The following is an 18,529-nucleotide window of genomic DNA, read 5'->3' as shown; positions in this document are numbered from 1 at the left end:
AGGCCCTGGTGTCTATTCTAGTCCCGCACTGCTAAGTAATCTGGAGGCCCTGATGATACTCTTGAAAAGTTTAAAGAGAGTTCCAGGAGACTCCTTTTATAAGAGCATTAATAGAGGGAGTACAAAAACACACAGAGAGAGAGAGAGAGAGCGAGAGAGAGAGCGAGAGAGAGAGAGAGAGAGAGAGAGAGAGAGAGAGGGGGGGGGGGGAGAGGAGAGAGAGAGAGAGAGAGAGAGAGAGGGGGGGAGAGATGAGAGAGAGAGAGAGGGGGAGAGAGGAGAGAGAGGAGAGAGAGAGAGAGAGAGAGAGGGGGGAGGAGAAGAAATATCGAGGAAAAGCAATTACAGATATGTGGTCTTTGATGGACATGCAGAGTGATTAGGACAAACAGATTGCAGCTGCAACTACAACAGTTTGCTCATTACATGACTGTGGTAAAAACAAAAAAAAGCCAACAAGTGCACAGCATATGTGAGAACTCCTTCCAGACTGTTGGAAAAGCATTCCAGGTGAAGCTGGTTGAGAGAATGCCAAGCATGTGCAAAGCTGTCATCAAGGCAAAGGGTAACTTTGAAGAATTTCAAATATAAAATATATTTTGATTGGTTTAACACTTTTTTGGTTACTACATGATGTGTTATTTCATAGTTTTGATGTCTTCACTATTATTCTACAATGTAGAACATTTTAAAATAAAGAATAACCCTGGAATGAGCAGGTGTGTTCAAACTTTTGACTGGTACGGTATAGATCATAATTCTACAATATACTCTAAGTATCTATTTTCATCCATATAGCCTTTCAAGACAACCACAGGAATGTGTACCAAATGGCATCCTAATCCCCATACAGTGCACCCTATATAGTGCACTACCATAATGGCCTCTGGTCAAAAGTAGTGCACTACATATGAAATATTGTAACATTTAGGACATAACCCTGGTTCTCCCATTTAAAACAGTCTATGGACCAAATCTGCCAGTCAAACTCACTCGTGATGGGTGGCTTTCTCCTCTCTGTGTGCCACAATTCAAATATATCTTGCATAAATGACTCCCCAAAACCACAAAAAAGAAGTTGAGCAAATTGTTTCAATGGGTTTCCACTGAGGTCATTGTTAATAAAGATATATACTTCTTTCCCATGAAATCAGCAGCATGGTGGCACAGCGAGAGACGCACACACACACACACACGGAGACAGAGACAGAAACAGAGAGAGACAGAGACAGAGAGAGAGAGAGAGAGAGAGAGAGAGAGAGAGAGAGAGAGAGAGAGACAGAGAGAGAGACAGAGAGAGAGAGACACAGAGACACAGAGAGACACAGAGAGACACAGAGAGACACAGAGAGTCAGAGACATAAACAGAGAGAGAGAGAGAGAAAGAGACACGCACACACACACACAGAGACAGAAACAGAGAGAGAGAGAGAGAGGCACACACACACAGAGAGAGAGAGACAGAGACAGAAACCGAGAGAGACAGAGACAGAGAAAGAGGCACACACACACACACACAGAGAGAGAGAGACAGAGACAGACATAGAGAAAGAGGCACACACACACACAGAGAGAGAGGCACATACACACACAGAGAGACAGAGAGAGAGGCACATACACACACAGAGAGACAGAGACAAAGAGAGAGGCACACACACACACACACACACACAGAGAGAGACAGAGACAGAGAGAGGCACACACACACAGAGAGACAGACAGAGAGACAGAGAGAGAGGCACACACACAGAGAGAGACAGAGACAGAGAGAGGCACACACACACAGAGAGACAGACAGAGAGACCAAAGTGAGTCATTAGCATTTTCATATTTTTATAAAAACCTCTGTAGTTTACCCACTTCAGTAATCCCAGAATGCACGTTTCTGCACTGATCACTGACATGAGAAGTGTGGCACAGATTTAAGACTAAAATCCCCCTTTCATGAACATGAGGCCTTCTTTCTGAGAAGGAGAGAAAGAAAGAGAAGCTATAAGGAACAAGTTGTTGGACTAAGGATTGGCCCTGGTGTTGAGTCATTCATCTCTGTGTGTGTGTGTGTGTGTGTGTGTGTGTGTGTGTGTGTGTGTGTGTGTGTGTGTGTGTGTGTGTGTGTGTGTGTGTGTGTGTGTGTGCTTTTCAGAGGTGTAATCGGTGAGGATAGTCATGCTTGCTATTTAGAGCAGGTTATTCATTGACACTGGCGTAAGAAAATAAACCGCTGATCTAGTTAACAAAACTAAGTCTATAATGACCAAATAATAATGGCACCCTATTCCCTATTTGGTCAAAAGTAGAGCACTATACAGGGAATAGGGTGCCATTTGGGACGTGAACAGTCTTTCTCGAATGATTAATGCTCCTCCTCCAGAACAGAGCCACTTGTTCTACAGATTTGTTTAAAAGGGCAGGACAATTGTTTTGACATGGCATAGAGCAATTTGGGTCTTGTTTGTGGACTTTGTGGACTGCATGCGTGTGTGTGACAAATTGCTACACCACAGCAACCACAAGAATGGAGTTAGGGCCGATCTCAAGTGTAATCCAAACACCAGGATTAACATAAGACGTTTCAGAGTGCTATGTTCGATACAACAAGTGTGCTTCCCAAACGGCACCCTATTACTTATGGTACCTGGTCAAGAGTACTATACTACATTTGAAACAGGGTGCCATTTGGGACGCAAACCAATTCTCTCTACAGAGTAACTTTGGACCAAGCTGGAAATCCAGAGCAAATCCATGTGTCAATCAACAGAGGAGCAAAAACAAAACCTTCATCCCAATGCCTCCTGTGCAATGCCTTAGGGCAGTGTTTCCCAACCCTGGTCATCCAGTACCCCCAACAGCCCAACCCTGGTCCTCCAGTACCCCCAACAGCCCAACCTTGGTCATCCTGTACCCCCAACAGCCCAACCCTGGTCATCCTGTACCCCCAACAGCCCAACCTTGGTCATCCTGTACCCCCAACAGCCCAACCCTGGTCATCCAGTACCCCCATCAGCCCAACCCTGGTCCTCCAGTACCCCCAACAGCCCAACCCTGGTCCTCCAGTACCCCCAACAGCCCAACCCTGGTCATCCTGTACCCCCAACAGCCCAACCCTGGTCCTCCAGTACCCCCAACAGCCCAACCCTGGTCATCCTGTACCCCCAACAGCCCAACCCTGGTCATCCAGTACCCCGAACAGCCCAACCCTGGTCATCCTGTACCCCCAACAGCCCAACCCTGGTCCTCCAGTACCCCCGACAGCCCAACCCTGATCTTCCAGTACCCCCAACAGCCCAACCCTGGTCCTCCAGTACCCCCAAGAGCCCAACCCTGATCCTCCAGTACCCCCAACAGCCCAACCCTGGTCCTCCAGTACCCCCAACAGCCCAAACCTGGTCCTCCAGTACCCCCAACAGCCCAACGCTGATCCTCCATTACCCCCAACAGCCCAAACATGCTCCTCCATTACCCCCAACAGCCCAACCCTGGTCCTCCAGTACCCCCAACAGCCCAACCCTGATCCTCCAGTACCCCCAACAGCCCAACCCTGGTCCTCCAGTACCCCCAACAGCCCAACCCTGGTCCTCCAGTACCCCCAACAGCCCAACCCTGGTCCTCCAGTACCCCCAACAGCCCAACCCTGGTCCTCCAGTATCCCCAACAGCCCGACCCTGGTCCTCCAGTACCCCCAACAGCCCAACGCTGATCCTCCAGTACCCCCAACAGTGCATATTTCTATTGTAATCCTAGACAAACACACCTGATTCAACTCAATGAGTTGAATAAGATGTGTTTGTCAAGGGCTACAACTGAACTGTGTTCTGTTGGGGGTACTGGAGGACCAGGGTTGGGAAACACTGTCTTCTGGTATTGGCGGACCTAAAACTAGAGTACTACAAACTAGTGTACTACAAACTAGGGTACTGCAGTTGCACCATACAACTTGATTCATGCCATCAACTGATATAGACCAATGAACTGCAGGCAGTATTAATTACACATTACATCTCAATGTACTCTGGATTCCATGTGTGCACTAAAACACACATTTATGAAAATGTCCACTGCTCTTTCATGCTACGGTTGTAGATTCCAGACAGAGAGGTAGCAGCTCTATCAGCAAGCTCCCGGCTAAAGTGCCTGTGTCCTAGGAACGGTAGCGTGAAACGCTACACCGCCAGAATGTGGAGCATGTGCAGGCGTATTCTCAGGAAACCCAGAGAGACAGAGACCCTGAGAACAAGGTTCGCCAGACCCAGGCTGTCATAAACAATCTACAGCCATGACCGCCACCGAGTAACACATGATACCTTGTAAAAAATATCTTGGTGCGTTCTCGCCCCATGGCGTCTGTGCTAGGCCTTTCACTCCGCTGTCCATGTCTCTCTCTCACACACACACACACACACACACACACACACACACACACACACACACACACACACACACACACACACACACACACACACACACACACACACACACACACACACACACACACACACACACACACACACACACAGTCTGTGAATGTGTGTGAGTACATACTTTATGTCAGTCAGAAATGCACACACACAGTCAGTCAGTCAAACTCAGGCGTACTGAACCTGTAATTTGTACCCCAAGTGTTCTCCTCTCGTTTCCATTGCCCTGGGCGCTATGCGTGTGGCTTTCCGAGGCGTGCGTAGCGTCATTTGTAATTCAATTACTTTTATCTGTCCTGGCACACACTCCAGCACCTGCCAGCCTTAACACACTGTAATTTAGACAACCACTCCTTAAAGACAATATTCACCCACGTAGAGTTCTATCGCTCAATCGTTCTCAGTCCTCAGCTTATCATTGTTTAGGACATTTACAGCAGAGATATTATATCCAACTTAGACCATAAAGACCCTAGACCCTAAATACCCTAGACCCTAAATACCCTAGACCTTAAAGACCCAAAGACCCTAGAACCCTAAAGACCCTAGACCATCAAGACCCTAAAGACCCTAAACCATAGACCCTAAAGACCCTAAAGACCCTAGACAATAAAGACCATAAAGACCCTAAAGACCATAAAGACCCTAAACCACGAAGACCCTAAAGACCCTAAAGACCATAAAGACCCTAAAGACCATAAAGACCCTAAAGACCCTAGACCATAAGACCCTAGACTATAAGACCCTAGATCATAAGACCCTAGACCATAAGACCCTAAAGACCCTAGACCATAAGACCCTAGACCATAAAGACCCTAAAGACCCTAGACCATAAGACCCTAGACTATAAGACCCTAGACCATAAGACCCTAGACCATAAAGACCCTATACCATAAGACCCTAGACCATAAGACCCTAGACCATAAGACCCTAGACCATAAGACCCTAGACCATAAAGACCCTAAAGACCCTAGACCATAAGACCCTAGACTATAAGACCCTAGACTATAAGACCCTAGACCATAAGACCCTAGACCATAAAGACCCTAAAGACCCTAGACCATAAGACCCTAGACTATAAGACCCTAGACCATAAAGACCCTAAAGTCCCTAGACCATAAGACCCTAGACTATAAGATCCTAGACCATAAGACCCTAGACTATAAGACCCTAGACCATAAGACCCTAGACCATAAAGACCCTAAAGACCCTAGACCATAAGACCCTAGACTATAAGACCCTAGACCATAAGACCCTAGACTATAAGACCCTAGACCATAAGACCCTAGACCATGAAGACCCTATACTGTAAAGACCCTCTACCCTAAAGACCATAACAACCCTATACCCTAAAGACCATAAAGACCATAGACCCTAAAGACCATAAAGACCCTATACCAAAGACCCTATGCCCTATGGACCATAAAGACCCTATACCATAAAGACCCTATACCCTAAAGACCCTATACCAAAGACCCTATGCCCTATGGACCATAAAGACCCTATACCATAAAGACCCTATACCCCAAAGACCATAAAGACCCTATACCATAAAGACCCTATACCCCAAAGACCATAAAGACCCTATACCATAAAAACCAATAAGACCCTATACCATAAAGACCATATACCTTAAGGACCATAAAGACCCTATACCCTAAAGACCATAAATACCTTAGAACCTAAAGACCCTAAACACCATAAAGACGCTATAGACCCTATACAATAAAGACCATAAAGACCCTATACCATAAAGACCAAAAAGACCCTATACCATAAAGACCCTATACCCTAAAGACCCTAAAGACCATAAAGACCCAATACCCTAAAGACCCTATATCCTAATGAACAAAGATCCAATACCATACAGACCCAATAACCTAAAGACCCTATATCACAAGGAACATAAAGACCCTATACCATAAAGACCTTAAAGACCCTAAAGAGCCTAGGCCATAAAGACCCTAGACCAAAAGACCCTATACCACAAAGACCACAAAGATGCTAGACCATAAAGACCTTATACCAAAGACCCCATACCCTAAGGACCATAAAGACCTTATCCCACAAAGACCCTAGAACGTAAAGACCCTAGACCATAAAGACCTTAGACCATACAGACCCTATACCAAAGACCCTATAACAAAGACCCCATACCCTAAGGACCATAAAGACCCTAAAGAACCTAGACCCTAAACCATAAAGACCCTAGACCCTAAAGACCCTAGACCATAAAGACCCTAGACCCTAAAGACCCTATACCAAAGATCTTAGACCAAAGACCCTATACCAAAGATCCTAGACCAAAGACCCTGGACCATAAAGACCCTAGACCATAAAGACCCTAGACCATAAAGACCCTAGACCATAAAGACCCTATACCAAAGATCTTAGACCAAAGACCCTATACCAAAGATCCTAGACCAAAGATCCTAGACCAAAGACCCTGGACCATAAAGATCCTAGACCATAAAGACCCTAGACCATAAAGACCCTAGACCATAAAGACCCTATACCAAAGATCTTAGACCAAAGACCCTATACCAAAGATCCTAGACCAAAGACCCTGGACCATAAAGACCCTAGACCATAAAGACCCTAGACCATAAAGACCCTAGACCATAAAGACCCTATACCAAAGATCTTAGACCAAAGACCCTATACCAAAGATCCTAGACCAAAGACCCTGGACCATAAAGATCCTAGACCACAAAGATCCTAGACCATAAAGATCCTAGACCACAAAGATCCTAGACCATAAAGATCCTAGACCACAAAGATCCTAGACCATAAAGACCCTATACCATATACCATAAGACCCTAGACCATAAAGACCACAATGACTCTATAAAATGAAGACCGTAGTAAACAGACCACAAGACTAGGGGCCATGCGCCCGCACATGGTCACATGACACACTAATATACACACACAGTCTCACACACGAGGGGCACTGGCAGCGTCTGAATGTGTGTGCGCTCCAGGGGCAGAGGGAAGAAAAGGAGCAGAGGAGCTGAAGCAAATGCATGCTGGCTTTTATTAGTAGAGCTGTCCAACCATCAAGAGGAAGGAGAGACAGAGACAGAGAGAGAGAGAGAGAGACAGAGAGAGAGGAGAGAGACAGAGACAGAGACAGAGAGAGAGAGAGAGACAGAGAGAGAGGAGAGAGAGAGAGAGAGAGAGAGACAGAGACAGAGAGAGAGAGAGAGAGAGAGAGAGAGAGAGAGAGAGAGAGAGAGAGAGAGAGAGAGAGAGAGAGAGAGAGAGAGAGAGAGAGAGAGAGAGAGAGAGAGAGAGAGAGAGAGAGAGAGAGAGACAGAGAGAGAGAGAGAGACAGAGAGAGAGAGACAGAGACAGAGAGAGAGAGAGAGAGAGAGACAGAGAGAGAGAGAGAGAGAGACAGAGAGAGCATAATAAAGAGCCGTGGGCTGTGTTCATCACAAATCCCTCCCTCTTCCCTTCCTCTCCCCCCCCCTCTTTTCCCTTCCTCCCCCCCTCAATCTCCCTCCTTCCTCCCTTATTATCTCCATTCTGTATAGTCGGTGAATGAAAGGTTTGGATCCTCCAGGGGCCACCACTTCTCCCAAACCCCCAGCCCACTTCCATTGGATGGATGCATTCTGACAGCCTGCCTCGTGGTACGTGATACAGGCAGGACCCTTTTCTCTTGACAATCCCAAACAGATTGCTGCTCCCCAGGGAGCAGCTTATGGGACAACAGGGATGACAAGGCAGGGACACTGCAGGCCTCTGGTGGGTAGGAGGGGAGGGCAAGTGGTTGTGGTTAGTGTGTGTGTACACGTGTGTGTACACACATGTTAACCATGTTTGCCTGATTCTGCTCCCATGCCTGCCCTTTGCTCAAAAGATGGTTGTGTGTGTCCATAAGCATGCATGTGTATTGTGTGTGTGTGTGTGTGTGTGTGTGTGTGTGTGTGTGTGTGTGTGTGTGTGTGTGTGTGTGTGTGTGTGTGTGTGTGTGTGTGTGTGTGTGTGTGTTTGTGTGTGTGTGTGTGTGTGTGTGTGTGTGTGTGTGTGTGTGTGTGTGTGTGTGTGTGTGTGTGTGTGTGTGTGTGTGTGTGTACGTGCGCCTAAATAACAGTATAATAACGTGAGGCCCATGCTCTGATCACAACATACTCACCCCTGACACAACCCTCCTAAGCGGCATCTCCCTCCCTCTCTTCATCCCCCTCCTCTTCTCCTCCCATGTTCACACCTCCCCTTTCTTCTCTCCTCCCTGCTTCTTTGCTCTCAACGTCCCCCTTTTCTCCACCTCCCACCCTCCCTCCCCTCTCTCTTGTTCTCGCTATAAGCCCCTGCTGCATCCACGTGCAGTAACACAGAGAAGGACTCCCCCGCTCTCCCGTCCCATTCACTCTCACTCACTGCAACAAACTAAAGGGCCCATGTGTCTTTCAACTAACTCGCTACATAACTACAGGCTCTAACTTTGTTCTGACTGAACGCACAGCACTCTACCTTGTGAGCGAGGTTACAGTCCAAAACACGGAAATTCACAACTGCTCATCAAGGTCGAGAAAGGAGAGACACTACTTAAAACAAAACGCACAGAGGTGGAGGATGTAGGGTCTCAATTAGCTTCTCATTGCCTTCTCGTTTACCTTCTCATTTACCTTCCATGACACCTATAGCTCCAGAGACGAAGACTGCTATTGTGAGCACCCGGAGCAGACTAAATCAAATCAAATCAAATGTATTTATATAGCCTTTTTGTACATCAGCTGATATCTCAAAGTGCTGTACAGAAACCCAGCCTAAAACCCCAAACAGCAAGCAATGCAGGTGTAGAAGCACGGACCACTGCAGAGTGTACGTGCCAGTGAGTGCATGCATTTCTTGCTCTTAAAAACCCAAGTAAACCTTACAGCGACAGTTTCGCTCTGTAGCTTCATACTAGAACACTACCAACAACACACAGTCTTTCTATCTCTGCTAGAACACTACCAACAACACAGTCTCTCTATCTCTGATAGAACACTACCAACAACACAGTCTCTCTATCTCTGATAGAACACTACCAACAACACAGTCTCTCTATCTCTGATAGAACACTACCAACAACACAGTCTCTCTATCTCTGATAGAACACTACCAACAACACAGTCTCTCTATCTCTGATAGAACACTACCAACAACACAGTCTCTCTATCTCTGATAGAACACTACCAACAACACAGTCTCTCTATCTCTGATAGAACACTACCAACAACACAGTCTCTCTATCTCTGATAGAACACTACCAACAACACAGTCTCTCTATCTCTGATAGAACACTACCAACAACACAGTCTCTCTATCTCTGCTAGAACACTACCAACAACACAGTCTCTCTATCTCTGATAGAACACTACCAACAACACAGTCTCTCTATCTCTGATAGAACACTACCAACAACACAGTCTCTCTATCTCTGATAGAACACTACCAACAACACAGTCTCTCTATCTCTGATAGAACACTACCAACAACACAGTCTCTCTATCTCTGATAGAACACTACCAACTACAAGGCAACCGAAAGAGAAAGAAAGTGTCTTTCTGAAACAGATCTAAAGACTGTGATCACACAAAGGATATGAGGTTTTTCGGGGCAAATGACACCCTATTCTTTATACAGGGCATTACTTTTTACCCGAGCCCTATAGGCCATGGTCAATAGTAGTGCACTATTTAGGGAATAGGGGGACATTTGGGATGTAACCTGGTAAAGATGAGCTCACTGCCTGCTGTTTGGTAAATACTGGTCATTTAGTTTGATAGAGGATGATAGAGGAGGATAGACAATCTCTCCGGTCTCTACCATGCAATCAGCCTGCAGAGAGGAGCTGTACTGTCATCAAGACTGGATAGAGAGATAAACCAGGAAAGAGGAGAGAGAGGGAGGACAGAGTGAGTAGGGGGGGGAGAAGGAGAACGTGGGAGGGTGAGAGAGAAATAAGAGGGAGAAAAATAGAGCGAGATAGAGAGAGGGATGAGGAGGGTGGTTGAGTTTCCTTCCTAAAACACACGCTGCCTGCTGAGAAGAGACAGCTCTTTTAAAACAGTGTCACTCACACGGTCGTTTATGCTCTCTTTATCTCTTCCATCTACTCTCTCTTTCCATCCCAATTTCTCCCTCAAACCATGCAGAGATGGTCTGTCTTTAGTCTCTGTCCTCATCTCTGCTTGTTCTCTTTCCATCCCTCCCTCTCTCCTTCCCAATTGGTCCAAGAGAGACATTGTGTTTGTATTTGTATGTATTAAGGATCCCCCATTAGCTGCCAAGGCAGCAGCTACTCTTCCTGGGGTCCAAATAAATTAAGCAAAACATTTAAAAAAACAGTTCACATAACATTATTACGTCACTAAATATCTCAAATACAACATTTATAATACCGTCATACCTACATGTGTGTAGAGTGAGTGTGCTAGTGCGTGTGTGCATGTGTGTGTGTGTGTGTGTGCGTGCGCGCGCGCGTGCGTGTGTGTGCGTGTGTGTGTGCGTGCGCGTGTGTGTGCGTGCGTGTGTGTGTGTGTGCGTGCGTGTGCGTGTGTGCGTGTGCGTGTGTGTGTGCGTGTGTGCATGTGTGTGTGTGTGTGTGCGTGTGTGCATGTGTGTGTGTGTGTGTGTGTGTGTGTGTTGTTTTGTGTGGGGGTGTGTGTGTGTGTGTGTGTGTGTGTGTGTGTGTGTGTGCGTGTGTGCATGTGTGTGTGTGTGTGTGTGTGCATGTGTGTGTGTGTGTGTGTGTGCATGTGTGTGTGTGTGCATGTGTGTGTGTGTGTGTGTGTGTGTGTGTGTGTGTGTGTGTGTGTGTGTGTGTGTGTGTGTGTGTGTGTGTGTGTGTGTGTGTGTGTGTGTGTGTGTGTGTGTGTGTGTGTGTGTGTGTGTGTGTCTGTTTTTTTTCTTCCTCTGATTTTACTGCTTGCATGAGTTACTTGATGTGGAATAAAGTTAATGTAGTCAGGGTTCTGTGTAGTACAGTGCGTTTTCCAGAGTCCGTTCTGGACTTGGGAACTGTGAAGAGACCTCTGGTGGCATGTCTTGTGGGGTATGCATGGGTGTCCGAGCTGTGTTCTAGTCGCTTCAACAGACAGCTCTGTGATTTCAACATGTCAATACCTCTCACAAAGTCAAGTAGTGATGCAGTCAATCTCTCCTCTACTTTGAGCCAGGAGAGATTGACATGCATGTCATCGAAGTTACCTCTCAATGTACGTTTAAGGGCCAGCCGTGCTGCTCTGTTCTGGGCCAACTGTAATCTGCCTATGTCCCTCTGTGGCACTAGACCATGTGACTGGGCAGTAGTCCAGGTGCGACAAAACTAGGGCCTGTAGGACCGTAAGACAGCAGAGCAGCGCTTTATTACGGACAGACCTCTACCCGTCTTAGCTACTGCGGCATCAATATGTTTTGACCGTGACGGTTTACAGTTCAGGGTTACACCAAGCAGTTTGTTACACTAGCAGAGAGTCTGACCACTGACTCTACCCTGTCTTATAAAGTACAACAGTATCCAGCCAGTCAGAAAGCTATGAAACGTCGTCCACTATAGCAACAGCCGTTTGTTTGACATAATACCCGTGAAAATGTGGTTCTGGTTTGAGGATAAAGGGGCATTCTATAAACATAAAATAAGGGGGAAATAACTATACTATGTTTTGTATATGGACTTCATAAATGAGAGGCTTGGGAAGGTAAGATACTTTACACACGTTCCAAAGTCTGGTCGTAAACACACGATAGATATTTTTTCCACCAGTCAGTCAACACATACAGCCATGCAGGCTTTATGCTGGCATAACCCGCCACACACACACACTGTTCCTCTCGCATGACTAAGATTTTCTCTGTGTTGTTATAAAGACTCAGTCAGCCTGTATCTATCTCGCTCGCTCATTCCCTCGCTCTCCCTTTCTCTCCCTCACTCTCGCTCTCTACTCAAGCCGAGTGCGTGAATACAAACACACAGAGAGAGAGAGAGAGAGAGAGAGAGAGAGAGAGAGAGAGAGAGAGAGAGAGAGAGAGAGAGAGAGAGAGAGAGAGAGAGAGAGAGAGAGAGAGAGAGAGAGAGAGAGAGAGAGAGAGAGAGAGAGAGAGAGAGAGAGCCCGAGTCAGATGGAAACGACAGCGAACGAGGCAGAGGAGAGGTAGATCGCTACTGGGACAATGTTTGTCTTGGCACGGCGCTGCCCCCTTGGAACCCCACTGACGTTATACCTAACAGCTGCTTGTGTCGCTGCCAACACGCCAACACTAACCTGTGTGAAGGGTCTCCCCTCTTACAGCTCTTCGGGCTGGAAATACCTTCCACCAGCACTTTAAGAACAATATGCACCACAAACTCAAAGAAAACTTTCCTGGGAATAGTGTTGAATATGATTTGGCTATGACAAGTGACAGCATAACTACTACTTCACTACAATTTATAAGAGGGTCTCCCTATAAGAGCTGGCACTATCAACCACTAGAATTGAGTTAGAATCTAGACTTTAGGTATAATCTAGACGAAGCATAATCTTCACCACAAACTATGGCAAATAAAAGCAGAACATCGACTGTTGCAGTGAATTTGGCAAATAGAACAGTTAAAATACTGTACATATCAATTGTTTTGTCAAATTAGATGCCGGTCAAAATGAGCACTTTGGAGGACTTACTTGGCACTGAATACAGTACAATCTACAGTACCATTTATCTGCTGTACCTTCTCAATCTCACTGTAGCCTTCTCTTCTCTTCTCAATAGCGCTCATCGAGCCTTCTCCCCCGACACTATAGCACATGGCAGGAACGGACGGACAGGCACGGAAATCAGAACCAGTAGTGTACATTTTACACTAATTGTTCCTGGTGCATCCAATTGGCAGAGGCTTTGAACGACGCCACTGCATAAACTTGCCATTTACTTCATCGAGGGCAGAGGAGAGAGAATCTCCCTTTTATATACCAGTAACTACGTACATACAGAGATCTTCCACACAACCCTAGGACTGTATGTACAGAGGCTCCACACAGAACTACATACATACTTATGGAACATACATATGAAATAAAACTGTGAAGGACCTCGGCGTTACTCTGGACCCTGATCTCTCTTTTGACGAACATATGAGACTGTTTCAAGGACAGCTTTTTTCCATCTACGTAACATTGTAACAATCAGGAACTTTCTGTCCAAAAATGATGCAGAAAAGTTAGTCCATGCTTTTGTTACTTCTAGGTTGGACTGCTTTACTTTCCGGCTACCCGGATAAAGCACTAAATAAACTTGAGTTAGTGCTAAATACGGCTGCTAGAATCCTGACTAGAACCAAAAAATTTGATCATATTACTCCAATGCTAGCCTGTTAAGGCAAGAGCTGATTTCAAGGTTTTACTGCTAACCTACAAAGCATTACATGGGTTTGCTCCTACCTATCTTTCTGATTTGGTCCTGCAGTACATACCTACACGTACGCTACGGTCACAAGACGCAGGCCCCCTAATTGTCCCTCGAATTTCTAAGCAAACAGCTGGAGGCAGGGCTTTCTCCTATAGAGCTCAATTTTTATGGAATGGTCTACCTACCCATGTGAGAGACGCAGACTCGGTCTCAACCTTTAAATCTTTACTGAACATTCATCTCTTCAGTGGGTCATATGATTGAGTGTTGTCTGGCCCAGGAGTGTGAAGGTGAACGGAAAGGCTCTGGAGCAACGAACCGCCCTTGCTGTCTCTGCCTGGCCGGTTCCCCTCTCTCCACTGAGATTATCTGCCTCTAACCCTATTACAGGGGCTGAATCACTGGCTTACTGGTGATCTTTCATGCCGGTCCTAGGAGGGTTGCATCACTTGAGTGGGTTGAGTCACTGACATGATCTTCCTGTCTGGGTTGGCGCCCCCCTTGGATTGTGCCGTGGCGGAGATCTTTGTGGGCTATACTCGGCCTTGTCTCAGTATGGTAAGTTGGTGGTTGAAGATATCCCATAGTGGTGTGGGGGCTGTGCTTTGGCAAAGTGGGTGGGATTATATCCTTCCTGTATGGACCTGTCCGGGGGTATATTATTTGATATATATATATATATATTGATTTATGAACATTTGAACATCTTGGCCATGTTCTGTTATAATCTCCACCCAGCACAGCCAGAAGAGGACTGGCCACCCCTCATAGCCTGGTTCCTCTCTAGATTTCTTCCTAGGTTTTGGCCTTTCTAGGGAGTTTTCCCTAGCCACCGTGCTTCTACACCTGCATTGCTTGCTGTTTGGGGTTTTAGGCTGGGTTTCTGTACAGCAGATATCAGCTGATGTAAGAAGGGCTTTATAAATACATTTGATTTGATAGGTTTTACATCGGTCGTGTTAAAGCTAGAGTTGGTGGTGAAGTTTCTCTTCCACCAATACCACTGAAAGAGATACTGTATGAAACTTTTGTTGAACTTTTCTTTAAAGGGGCGACAGGTAGCCTAGTGGTTAGAGTGTTGGGCCAGTAACCGAAAAGTTGCTAGATCGAATCCCTGAGCTGACAAGGTAAAAATCTGTCATTCTGCCCCTTGAACAAGGCAGTTAACCCACTGTTCCAAGGCCGTCATTGTAAATAAGAATTTGTTCTTAACTGATTTGCCTAGTTAAACAAAGGTCAAATAAAAAAACTTCCTCTACCAAGTGAGTTACTGTGGGAGGATTTATGGCAGATTTTTCAATAAATGTTACGTCACTAGGTCAGTAAGACAATTGGATCAAATTTCTCTGCTACTCATACAGCCGAACCATTTTACATTTACGTTTGAGTCATTTAGCAGACGTGCTAATCGAGCAACCTTTCACAGCCCCTCTATATTATCTGCTCATCAGCCCTCTCATCAATACAACAGACTTGGTGTGAAAATCCACACAGGAGGATCTATATGCAAAGCTGGTTGCATTAGCCCACTCTTTGATGATAATCAGGAAGTGGACCAATGGCTGACTTAGAAAGGTAAACACATATCCACACAAAAGCTTTCTCTCACTAAACTCTGTTCCTCTTTCACCAAACAGCTGCACAATGTCAGGTCACAAACACTTCACACACACACACACACACAGTGCCCGAGCGAGAGGTATAAATACTATACATCACATTCCCACTCCATTCTCAATGACTCCCTTTTCACTTGAATGGAGTTAAATGGCTGAAGTCAGGCGTACATTCTGCAGCAGCGCTCTCTGACAGTCCCGAATGGCACCCTATTCCCTATATTGTGCAACGCTTTTGACAAGGGTCCATAGTTCAAAAGTAGTGCACTATATAGAGAAATAGGGTGCCATTTGGTAGTCAGTCGGGAAGACGATCTGAACAGCAACATTCATTAAGTCAGTCGGGCTCTACTGCCACTGTAAGCCAAATAACCAAACACACTCAGTTTGATTTATCAAAGTACTCTGTGTTGCTGATTGTGTGGGTGAGTTGCGGTAACCAAGGGGAGTTTTTTAGTTTGTTCAGCAAGTCCAAAATCGAACTCCAAAATAAAATGTTCACTAGCATGGGTTAAGAATCTGCGGAATCAAACACGACATGTGGATGAGATGAGATTTACATGAAATTCCCAATAATTCAAACTTGATATATTTGCGTAAATAAAATAAAAACATACTCGTCACAAATGGACACGCAACCACCTCTGACATATTTCACTGCACTCGGCACTGCACAGGTCTCAGAGTGCAAGTCAATACTATCTGCTTTCTTCGTTTCAGAAACTCAGAATTAATGGTGAAGGAAGCCATGCACTATTTATGAAACAACAATATTCCATTCATGGAATGTTGCTCCAGCTCTCTAAAATTCGACTCCTTGAGGACTGTGGAATGTTGCAACGGAGGGAATTCCTGTCATTCACAGAGAAAACTCTGAAGTTCTGTGACACACACAAACACACACACACACACAGTCTTGTGCTGAGTAGAGCGCCTGTGAAACAACTCTGTCTCTCAGTGAACAGAAGCACATCTCTGCATGCTGCCATAAATCACTGCCAACAGACCGAGAAAGAGAGAGGTGTTTGACTGTCTCTCTCACCTCTAAACTCTCTAGACTCTACTGGGAAAACGAGAGCTCTTGACAGCAGAAAGAAACCTGGAAGCATAAAAAGACTGAAAAAGAGAAATAGAAGGTGAAAGAAAGTGTCAAAGAGAAAGGTTTCACATTACCTGGAAGGCAAGAGAGCAGAGTGCCGCAGTGAGAGTGTGAGAAAGAAGGATAAGGATCTCTTTTTCTCTCCCCGTCTCCTCTTCTCTTCTTGTTCTCATGCAGAGTTCTGGTCTTGGTGGTAGAGTAGTGGAGAGGAGAGGTGGACCACACAGCTCAGCTCCTCTGGAAGAAGGAGAAGAAGAAGAGGACAACCTCTCGGCTCTAATCCTCTCTACGATGTGATAACACTCTTTAACCCCAACCATCTGTTGAGACACGTCCCTGAGCAGAGAGGCAGAGCAGACCTACCGCCTCCTCTAGTCCAGTCCCACTCCACCCTAACCAATCACAGCTCTCTGTAGGCTGGCTACTGGGTGGCTCCTTGCTGCCAGGAGGCAGGGACAAGGACAGAGGAGGTAGAGGGGAGAGACACACACACACACACTATGGGAGAGACACAAGTACAGAAAACCCCTAGCCACAGTAACCTGAGAGGGAGAGAGAGAGTGAGAGTTTGAGAGACAGGGAGGGGACAGAGGGAGAGTAGAGTGAGAGGGGGGGACAGAGAGTGACAGGGAGAGACAGAGAGTGAGAGTAGAGTGAGGGGGGGCAGAGGGAGAGTAGAGTGAGAGGGGGGGACAGAGAGTGACAGGGAGAGACAGAGAGTGAGAGTAGAGTGAGGGGGGCAGAGGGAGAGTAGAGTGAGAGGGGGGGACAGAGAGTGACAGGGAGAGACAGAGAGTGAGAGTAGAGTGAGGGGGGGCAGAGGGAGAGTAGAGTGAGAGGGGGGACAGAGAGTGACAGGGAGGGACAGAGAGTGAGAGTAGAATGAGGGGGGAGCAGAGGGAAAGTAGAGTGACGGGGAGGGATAGAGATTGTTAAAACACTGTATATATATATAATATGACATTTGTAATGTCTTTACTGTTTTGAAACTTCTGTATGTGTAATGTTTACTGTTCATTTTTGTTGTTTTTCACTTTATATATTCACTTTGTATGTTGTCTACCTCACTTGCTTTGGCAATGTTAACACATGTTTCCCATGCCAATAAAGCCCTTGAATTGAATTGAATTGAATTGAATGAAAGTAGAATAAGGGGGGGAGCAGGGGAGAGTAGAGTGACGGGGAGGGACAGAGAGTGAGAGTAGAGTGAGGGGGGGCAGAGGGAGAGTAGAGTGACAGGGAGGGTCAGAGAATGAGAGTAGAGTGAGGGGTGCAGAGGGAGAGTAGAGGGACAGGGAGGGACAGAGAGTGAGAGTAGAATGAGAGGGAGGGACAGAGAGTGAGAGAGATACAGGGCAGAGAGGCAGAGAGAGAAAGAATGAACAATTATTGTGACAGTTAACAAAAAAATGCACTGTCAACTGAACAGTTTTTGTTCACACAGCTCCCCGGAATTCCAAAAGATACTTGGATACACACACCCTTTCACACTCACGTACAGTGGCAGTCCCATATTCCACCTAAGCCCCTGACGAGCCACCACCCTCTCTCCCTTCTCCCCTTCCTTACCAGCCCAACCCACCTATCCCCCTTCTCCCCTCCCCTCCCAGCCCTACTCACCTATCCCCCTTCTCCCCTCCCCTTACCAGCCCTACCCCTCTTCTCCCCTCCCAGCCCTACCCACCTATCCCCCTTCTCCCCATGTCCTGCTTTCTACCCCTCCCCCTGTCCCACTCAGAGTTTGTGTTCGAGGGAATGAAACTAATAAAGCTTTAGGTTCAGTTGGCCCCATGGTGTGACAACCGTTAGCACTAAAGCACGAGCTAGCAACATCTGCAGACAGACACACACAGGGGCAGAGAGCAGATCAGGCTACAGCCCTCACACCTTAGTGTGATAAATCATCCACACACACACACACACACACACACACACACACACACACACACACACACACACACACACACACACACACACACACACACACACACACACACACACACACACACACACAC

At 46.3% G+C, this 18,529-nt stretch overlaps 1 protein-coding gene across 3 annotated transcripts in view; it reads right to left on the bottom strand.

The window, feature by feature from the left end:
- sulf1 (sulfatase 1) overlaps window positions 1-16,852 on the bottom strand; it is a 72,704-nt gene extending 55,852 nt beyond the window's left edge. For all 3 annotated transcript variants that reach the window (XM_052504956.1, XM_052504960.1, XM_052504962.1), the window contains exon 1: window positions 16,589-16,852. The gene's annotated coding sequence lies outside the window, so the exon portion shown is untranslated. The remainder of the gene's footprint in view (window positions 1-16,588) is intronic.
- Between the last annotated feature and the right edge of the window lie 1,677 nt (window positions 16,853-18,529).

Source organism: Oncorhynchus keta, chromosome 4, assembly GCF_023373465.1.
Source record: "Oncorhynchus keta strain PuntledgeMale-10-30-2019 chromosome 4, Oket_V2, whole genome shotgun sequence".
In the NCBI taxonomy this organism is placed as follows: Eukaryota; Metazoa; Chordata; class Actinopteri; order Salmoniformes; family Salmonidae; genus Oncorhynchus; species Oncorhynchus keta.
The sequence above is the reverse complement of the archived record's forward strand: the minus strand, read 5'-3'. Positions and strand labels throughout refer to the sequence as shown.